The sequence below is a fragment of the Rutidosis leptorrhynchoides genome, chromosome 4, assembly GCF_046630445.1.
Source record: "Rutidosis leptorrhynchoides isolate AG116_Rl617_1_P2 chromosome 4, CSIRO_AGI_Rlap_v1, whole genome shotgun sequence".
Taxonomy (NCBI): domain Eukaryota; kingdom Viridiplantae; phylum Streptophyta; class Magnoliopsida; order Asterales; family Asteraceae; genus Rutidosis; species Rutidosis leptorrhynchoides.
In genome coordinates this window covers 450,559,451-450,569,857 of record NC_092336.1, presented here as the reverse complement: position 1 = coordinate 450,569,857, position 10,407 = coordinate 450,559,451, and positions in this window count along the sequence as shown.

Here is a 10,407-nt window from a genome sequence, read left to right as displayed (position 1 = left end):
ATCTTCTATCATCTATTCTAACTATATTTGTATCAAGTGATACAGTACTCATCAACTCAACACACCATTCCTTATATACAGGTCTACGAATGGTGAAAAGACGTTCCTAATCTGTAAAAGAAGAACTGCCATACCTTTGTACCAAAAGTTGTCTAACACGGTCAGCTAGATGGACCGTTTCCAAAGGGGCTCAATCGATTACCCTTGGCACCTCTACATTTTTTGTTACTAATTTGAATTTGTTCCTTTGATATGTCTCGTAATCTCTCCATCTCCTATCAAATCTCAGATTAGGATGCAGAGTGTGCTCAGGAATCGTTGGGAATTCTACTGGCTGCCTCATTGGGAATACTATGAATTCATCAACAAACTGTACCGGATCATAATAAGGTACGTGCTGATCAGGCTGTTGTTGTTGTTCCTGTTGTGGTTGTTGTTCGTGTTGCATTTCTGGTTCTGGTGCTGGTGCTGGTCGTCTAGATGATGATGCTCCTGAACCTCCAGTATCGGCTTTCTGCAAAACACATTAAACACAAAATTTGTGCATCCAAATATGCATTAGTGTTAGCAAAATAACAACTTAAAACAATCACTATAACATGTTAAATCAAAATTAAACTTATACACATTTTCACAATTTTTCACAATTCTACACTTTTCAAATAAGCACATATGAAAATGTATAAAAAATTCATAAGCATTTAACTCAAATAACATGTCAAAATAGTCATTACTAATAATTAAACAAGTCTCAAATGGCAAATATATCAAATTAATCAAGTTCATGAATTTTGGACTTAAAAAGTCCACTTTAATCTCTAAAAATCATGTTTAGGATCAATGTTTGGATCATTTAACTATCTAAACATGTTACACTACTCAATTTAGCAATAATTCATGACAAAAATCGGCCATAACCTGTTTATATCAAAAAGTCCCAAATTGCTCAAGAACACAAACCCTAGATTTCTAAAAATTTTGAAGTTTTTGGCTTCAAATCATGTTAAATAGCATCAATCTAGGTTATACATGCATAAAATACTAACAATTTAACACTAATTACACTAGAAATTAACAAAATTGCATTAGGTAAAAAATTGGTAATTATCACAAAAACTAGGAATTTATAGAGTTTAGGGGTGTAAGTTTTACCATTTTGCTGAAGAATGAGAATCTAGGCATGATTAGAGCAAGAAAAATGACGAATTACGGTGAAAAATTGTGAATTTTAGAGGTGATTTTGGGGTTGGTTCGTATATGTGTGTGTATTTTTTGTGCAGAACAGCTAGCTGTTCTTTTTATCAAACTGGCCTGGAATCCAGCCTCATTCGATCGCATGAGGTTGAAGAGTAAACCCCATGCGATCGCATGGGGTTCCGGGTACGGTACTTTCGGGGTTTTTTTTTTTTTTTATATAAAACATTATTCTTAATAAAACAAAAAATAAAAAAATTTTAAAAATTTGTTTCTTTTTAGGATGAGGGCGTTTCGGATCGATGTCCTAGTCTGTCCCTCGACAAAATTTTTAAAATTTGTCAAATCAAAGCGTGGTTTTAAAAGTAAAGATTTTTGAGTTTTTTTTTATGTTTTTGGCATACTTTAGTTTAATAAGATTAAAAATAATGATAATAAAAGTTCTCGTCCCTCCCTCGGGTAAAGCAATTTCGGTTCAAAGACCTAGTCTTCAACTTACGACGAATTTTAAAAATCATATTTTTAACTTAACGAAATAAAGTAAATTTTTGTTTTTAAATTCACACCAAACTTAAATTTAAAATGCATAAAATAAAAAAATTCACACCAAACTTAATTAAAAATTCATATTATAAATTCACACCAAACTTAAATTATATTTTTGTTTTTATACATGCAAACTTATATTAAAAAGATTAATTTTTCAAATATTTACAATTTTAAATATATTGATTTAAAAAGTTTACAATATTAATTTAAGATTTATATATTAATTTTAAAAACATGGTAAAAATAAAATTAAAAATCTTTTTGGTCTTTTATCCCACTTTAATCAATCAAATATTATCAAAAATATGCGCCCCTCTTTTCGATAAAGTAATTTCGGTTCCATGACCTAATTTAACTCATGACGAATTTTTGAAATATTTTGGGTTGATTGATTAAAGATATTTATACCTTAAGAATAAATGTTAAATTTCGCAGTGATGTAATAAATTTTTGTATGATATCAATAATTTCGGTCGCCAAACCTAATTTTATTCAATACCAATTTAATACTTTATAGCGAACAATTTAGCATTTATTATCAAAAGGTTAAAAATAAAAATAAAAAATAAAAACTGTACAGACTTACCTGTGAGATAGTATTCTTAGTTATATGATCTATCCCATTCATAAGATAGTCGGTTTAATTGGTTTTCCATGGCTACATAGGCGTAACCTCGAGCATTCAGCATTTTTTCTTCTAAACATATGAACGGTCCGTCTCTGCATAAAGTAACAAATTCGGTGTTTGAATAGGTTTGATTATTTGAACATTTACCTCCATGTGATCATTTTCCGCATTTGTGACATCTTTCAAGGTGTCGTGCTCTTCTTTTCGCTGCGGATTTTGATTTTCCTTTACCAAATTGTAACTTATTATCTTCGCATCTGGATTCTTTTCTTACTCCGTCCAATCTTTCTCTGATTACTGATACTATTTCACTCGGAAGTGTGTCATTATTACGTTTAGTGATCAAAGCGTGTAGCATTAGACCATGGTTTAGTTCACAGGAAGTCTTCATTTCCTAAATAAAAATAAAAATTCAGAATGGGGGGAGAAGACTAGTTCTTTAGGGTCTGCTAGGGAAAGACCATTCGGGTTCCATTTTCGAGAACTACACGAAAACAGACAATCTAACTTTAACAGAAATACATAAAATCCTTAAAAGACTTGATTCTCCCCACACTTAGTTAGCTGTGGTATCGAAATTGTGATTAACTTCGTTGTTGACTTCCATCGGACTATCTATGTAATGTTTAATTCTGTGACCATTAACTTTAAATTCAATTCCATTTGAATTTATTAATTCTATCGTTCCGTATGGGAAAACTCTTTTGACTATGAATGGTCCAGACCATCTCGATTTCAATTTTCCAGGAAATAGCTTGAATCGTGAATTGAAAAGAAGAACTCTGTCTCCTTCTTTGAATTCTTTTGAACTTCTGATTCTTTTATCATGCCATTTCTTCGTTCTTTCCTTATAGATTAACGAATTTTCGTATGCTTCATGTCTTAATTCTTCTAATTCGTTTAATTGACTTAATCGTAGACGTCCGGCTTCATGTAAATCAAGATTACATGTCTTCAAAGCCCAAAATGCTTTGTGTTCAATTTCTACTGGAAGATGACATGCTTTTCCATAAACGAGTCTAAAAGGTGTGGTTCCAATTGGAGTTTTGTAGGCTGTTCTAAAAGCCCAGAGTGCATCCTCCAATTTAATGGACCATTCCTTCGGATTTGATCCTACGGTTTTTTCTAGAATACGTTTTAAAGCTCGGTTGGTATTTTCAACTTGTCCACTTGTTTGTGGATGATATGCGGTGGAGATTTTATGAGTTACTCCATATCTTTTGAGAACTTTCTCAAGTTGATTATTACAGAAATGAGTACCCCGATCACTTATTAAAGCTTTCGGTGTTCCAAACCTTGTAAAAAGACGTTTTAAAAAGTTGACTACAACTCGTGCATCGTTAGTTGGAAGAGCTTGTGCTTCTGCCCATTTAGATACATAATCAATGGCTACGAGAATATAGAGATTATTATGAGATTTTGGAAATGGACACATAAAGTCAATACCCCAAATGTCAAATACTTCACATACTTGAATGACATTTTGTGGCATTTCATCACGTTGACTTATTTTTCCGGCCCTTTGACAAGCATCACAGGATTTGCAAAGAAGATGTGCGTCTTTGTAAATTGTAGGCCAATAGAATCCAGCATCATAAATTTTTCTTACTGTTAGTTGAGGCCCATAATGCCCTCCTGTTGGTCCTGTGTGACAATGGTTTAAAATTTTACTAGCTTCATCTCCGAATACACATCGGCGTATTATTCCATCTGGACAACTTTTAAACAGATGTGGATCTTCTCAGAAATAGTGTTTTATATCACTAAAGAATTTCTTTCGTTTTTGGTACGATAGTCCTTTTTCAAGAAATCCACATACTAAGTAGTTTGCATAGTCTGCAAACCATGGAATTTCATTATAATCTATCTTCAATAGATATTCATCAGGAAAGTTGTCTTGTATGGCCGATTCATTTAGAACTTCTAATTCGGGATTTTCAAGACGAGAAAGATGATCAGCGGCGAGATTTTCTGCTCCTCTTTTATCTCGGATTTCAATATCAAATTCTTGTAAGAGTAAGATCCAACGGATTAATCTTGGTTTGGCATCTTGTTTCGAAAATAGGTATCTAAGAGCAGAATGGTCGGTATAGACTACCGTTTTTGCTAGAACGAGATATGAACGAAATTTGTCAAAAGAAAAAACAATAGCACGGAGTTCTTTTTCAGTAGTTGTGTAATTCGTTTGTGCTCCTTGTAACGTCTTACTAGCATAATATATAGGTTGAAATCGTTTTTCAATCCTTTGTCCTAAAACGGCTCCCATTGCAAAATCACTTGCATCGCACATTAGTTCAAACGGTAAATTTCAATTTGGTGTTATCATGATCGGCGCATTAGTGAGTTTCTCTTTAAGAATATTAAAAGATTTGATGCATTCATCTGAAAAGATGAATGGAGCATCCTTTTCTAGGAGTTTATTCATAGGAGTGGCAATTTTAGAAAAATCTTCTATGAAACGTCGGTAAAAACCGGCATGCCCTAGAAAACTCCTAACTCCTCTAACATTGGTGGGATGTGGAAGTTTAGCAATTACATCTACTTTAGCTCTATCCACTTCAATTCCTTCCTTTGAAATTTTATGTCCAAGAACGATGCCTTCTTTAACCATGAAATGGCATTTCTCCCAATTAAGAACTAGATTTGATTGTTCGCATCTAATAAGCATTCGTTCAAGATTAACTAGACATGATTCAAATGTATCACCGAAGACTGAAAAGTCATCCATGAAAACTTCCATGCATTCTTCTATCATGTCGTGAAAAATCGCCATCATGCACCTTTGAAAGGTTGCAGGGGCGTTGTAAAGTCCAAATGGCATGCGTTTGTAAGCAAAAGTAGCATAAGGGCACGTGAACGTGGTTTTCTCTTGATCTTCGGGTGCTATTGGAATTTGAAAATATCCGGAAAATCCATCAAGAAAACAATAGTAACTGTTTCCGGTTAATCTTTCCAACATTTGATCAATAAAAGGTAAGGGAAAGTGATCTTTTCTGGTGGCGTCATTTAATTTTCTATAATCAATACATACATGCCATCCTGTTACAGTCCTAGTAGGAATAAGCTCATTTTTCTCATTTGTAATAACAGTCATGCCACCCTTCTTAGGCACGCATTGAACTGGGCTTACCCATGGACTATCAGAAATTGGATAAATTAAACCTGCATCTAGCAGTTTAATAATTTCTTTTTTAACTACATCTTGCATATTCGGATTTAGTCTTCGTTGGCGTTGCACATACATTTTATGACCTTCTTCCATAAGGATTTTATGTGTGCAATACGAAGGACTTATTCCTTTAATATCATGAATCTTCCATGCAATGGCTGGTTTATGAGCTTTCAACATAGAAATGAGTTGTGATTTTTCATTTTCAGTAAGAGAAGATGATATTATTACAGGTAATTCAGATTCACCATGTAAATAAGCGTATTCCAAATGGTTTGGAAGTGGCTTTAACTCTAATGTCGGAGGTTCTTCTATCGATGATTTATATCGATATCTGTCTTCTTCTTTTAGCATTTGAATTTCTTCTGTTGTTGGTTCATATCCATTAGCTATTAGTGTAGCTAACATTTCAGCTTCATCAATTGGTTCATTACCTTCTCCTAAAGAACATTCTCCTGTTCCTTGTAATTCTGGAAATTCTTCTAACAATTCTGCATGTGAATCTATAGTTTGAATATAATAACATGTATCATCTGCAGATTGCGGTTGTTGCATTGCTCTATCAACTGAAAAGGTAACACTCTCGTCCTCTATACTTAGGGTCAATTTCTTACCGAACACATCTATCATTGCTTTAGCCGTGTTTAAGAATGGTCTTCCTAATATGAGAGGAACTTGAGAATCTTCTTCCATGTCCAGAACAACAAAATCTACTGGAAATACTAAAGTACCAACTTTAACTAGCATATTCTTCATTTTCCCTCTAGGATATTTTATTGATCGATCGGCTAGTTGTATGCTTATTCTTGTTGGTTTCAATTCTCCAATGTCTAGTTTAACGTATAGTGAATACGGCATTAAATTTATACTAGCACCTAAGTCTGCCAATGCTTCTATTGAACTAAGACTACCCAGAAAACATGGAATTGTGAAACTTCCTGGATCAGATAGTTTTTCTGGTATCTTATTCAACAGCACTGCTGAACAATTAGCATTCATAGTAACGGCCGAGAGTTCTTCCATTTACTTTCTATTTGAGATTAGATCTTTCAAGAATTTAGCATATCTAGGCATTCCTGAAATCACATCAATGAAAGGAAGATTTATATTTATCTGTTTAATCATATCCAAGAATTTGGATTGCTCGGCTTCAAGTTTCTCTTTTTTTATTTTACTCGGGTAAGGAAGTGGTGGTTGGTATGGTTTAACATAAGATTTAGCCTTAACTGTGTTATCTTCATTAACCTTTTCAACTACCGGTTCTTTTTCCTTATCTTGATCAGGTTGTGGTTCTTGCGGAGTAGGAATAGCTTCATCAGAAGTTACAGGTATTTCAGGTGGTTTAAGTGTTGTACCACTTCTTGTGGTAATGGCTTTAGCTGTTTCATTCCGGGGGTTAGCATTTGTATCACTAGATAAACTTCCCGGTTTTCTTTCACCTATTAACCTTGCTAGGTTACTTACTTCTTGTTCCAAGTTTTGAATAGAAGCTTGTTGATTTCTAAATGCTTGAGCATTTTGTTCATTAGTTTGTTTCTGAGATGTGAAAAACTGCGTTTGAGTTTCAACTAGCTTCGTCATCATATCTTCTAAATTCGGCTTTTTATCATCGGTTTGTGGTGGTTTGTTTTGAAAATTAGGTCTTTGCTGGTTGTAAGTATTATTGGATACTTGTTGATTGCTAGGACCTTGTTGGTTGTTGTATGGAACATTTCTGTTATAATTCTGGTTTTGATTATAGATCGGTCTTGGCGGTTGATAATTATTCTGATAATTATTTCCAGGCCTTTGGTTTATGTATGAAATATTCTCTCTTTGTTCCATTGTTAGTTCAATACTGAGACAATCTTTTGTCAAATGTGGTCCTCCACACTGCTCACAACTAATTCGTATTGAGTGTATATCCTTAGTCATCTTTTCCATTCGTCTCTCGACAGCATCTATCTTTGCGGAAATGGAATCTAAGTCATGGCTAGAATCGGCTCTAGCTGCTTTAGATGATCTAACGATATCTTTTTCTTGGTGCCACTCATGTGAGTGGGAAGCAGTGTTATCAATAATTTTGTAAGCATCAGTTTCGGTTTTCTTCATAATAGAACCACCAACTGCTATATCTATGTCTTTTCTTGTAGTGATGTCGCACCTTGGTAGAATATTTTTACTATTTGACAGGTGTCTAAACCATGTTGCGGACATCCTCTTAATAACTTTCCAAATCTTGTCCATGCCTCATATAGAGTTTCATTTAGTTTCTGTGTGAACGTAACAATTTCTCCTTGAAGTCTTACGGCTTTAGATGCCGGAAAGAATTGTTTAAGAAATTTTTCAACTAAAACGTCCCATGTATCAATCGCCCCTTCAGGTAACTATTCCAACAAATCTTTGGCTTCTCCCTTTAAAGTTTAGGGAAATAACATGAGATATATCTATTCATCCTCCACTTCTCGGATTTTAAATAGAGTGCAGATCCTATTAAAGGTACGAAGATGTTCATTTGGATCTTTCTTCGGCGCACCACTAAATTGGCATTGATTAGTCACCATATGTAGAATTTGTCCTTTGATTTCATAATCTGGCGCATTAATGTCTGGATGAGTAATTGCGTGACCTTGGCCAGTGCGTTTAGCTCTCATTCGGTCTTCCATACTTAAAGGTTCCAGATTCTCCATAATTGAATTTGTTGAATCGGAATCACTAGAGGATTCTGATTTAATGGTTCGTTCCTCAACAATCTCCGTTTGAATGATTGGTGGTTCCGGAGGAAAATTTAATGGTTCAGGATCTATGAATCGTCCCTGAATATTCTCCGGATTCTCAATTGTGAGGTCGGGTTCAAAAAATGGATTATCGGAAATTTGAACTGGAGTACTTGGTTGACTGGATAACGATTCTAAAGAAAAATCAACGACGGTAATATTTGCTAGATGTCTTGATCTAGTTACAGGTGGTGAACGTACAAAAGGTGGTGAACGTCTTGCTCGGTGCATTCACTGAATATCCTATTAGTTTTTTAAAAGGAAAGAAAAATTATATAAGTTATCCAATTAATAGACTTTTCTGATTTTGCCCACGTTTCGAATAGCCAAAAGATGCAGCAGAGGGGCATGATTCGTTTGGTCTCAATATAATTGAGGACTGTTTGGCTCCAATAACCCGGTCCACGTACAAATCCAACTATTACTACGAACCAGAAATTTTTGATGTCTATCAATTTAACCACTTAAAATAAATTTTCGTAATTTTAAGAAATTTAGATAAGAAGTAGAATAAAAATCTATGTCCTAAAACTAGAATTGCGAGAAATAAGAAAGAAAAAGTGCGCGTCGAAAAATAAAAGGCGTCTAAAAATATTAAAGCTTACAAGTAAAACTATATCCCAAATGGCAATATCTTAAAAAGGTACTAAAACTTAAAAAGGCGTCGCAAAATTCTAAAGCACCTATATCTTAGTCTAAAGAAAAAGCACTTAAGGGATTTTACGGCAAAGCCTAAAAATCTAGAAATAAAAATAACTATGGAAAAAACTATGAATTAAAACTAAATGCAAGCGAAAAATACAAAAAATTACGCTAAAACAATTAAAAAGGGACAAAATATAAAAATATACTAAAAGTTGTAAAAAGTACAATTTTTATAAAAATATTATTTTTATATTATTTATTTTATAAAACTATTAATTTTATAAACTAATTAAACTAAATAATACAAATAATAAAATAACTAAACTAAATAATATAATATATATAACCTAATTAGGGTTTTAAATTAATAATAATAAATAATACCCGTAATAAATGCTGAATTAGGGTAAATTGTGGCGTGTCAGACGATCTCATGCGATCGCATGAGTTTATGCCTTCGGGCTCATGCGATCGCATGAGCCAGGATTTTGGGCCAAGTTACGGGCTGCTACAGTAGCAGGCCGAATGTTTTAATATTTTTTTATTTTTTTATTTTGCTGTATTTATTTTTTTCTGTTTTAAATATTTATATAATATATTTTTATAAATTAAATAAAACTTATATTTTTATAAAATAAATATAAAGAAACTTTTATAGAACTTAAATATTTAACAAACTCTTAAAAATATTTATATTTTTGTTTTCTTTTTATATTTTCGAATATATTAAAACGTATTTTTTACAAAAACGTATTTTAATAAAAGTAAACTAAAAATAAAAATCTTTTTATTTTTTATATATATTAGCGTTGCGCTTCCGGCTTTTAAGCAAGAAAGTTCCCCGGCAGCGGCGCCAAAAATACTTGATAGTTAAAGCTAAGGGGTATAAAATACTATTAAATTTTACTAGGAGATACTATTAAATACGATACAATTTTACTCAAGATATTTATTTATTTATTGAATGGATATACTTAAATCTTGCTACAACATTTATAGGCAGTGTACCTAATCGTACAGTTGTGTAGTTTTTAGTAAGTCCGGTTCGTTCCACAGGGAAAATCTTTTAATCAAAGCTTAACGCTATATTAGTTTTATTTTATAAAAATACAAATATATATATAAGTAATATTATTATTATAAAGGGGGATTTTTACCGTTTAATGACCGGTTTATCGATTTTAAAACTTTAGTCGTAGTTAAAACAAAATGTAAAATATTAAATAAATAAAAGACTTAATTTAAAGCGTAAAGTAAATAACGATAATGAAATTGCGATAAATAAAAGTGCGATAAAATAAACTTGCGATAATTAAAAAGTACGATAATTAAAAGTGCAATTAAATACAATTACAATAAATAAAAGTGCTATAATTAGAAGTACAATTAAATATAAAATAAAGGAAATTAAATATGAAATAAAAGAATTATGCTTATTTAAACTTCCGTAATCATGATGTTTGACG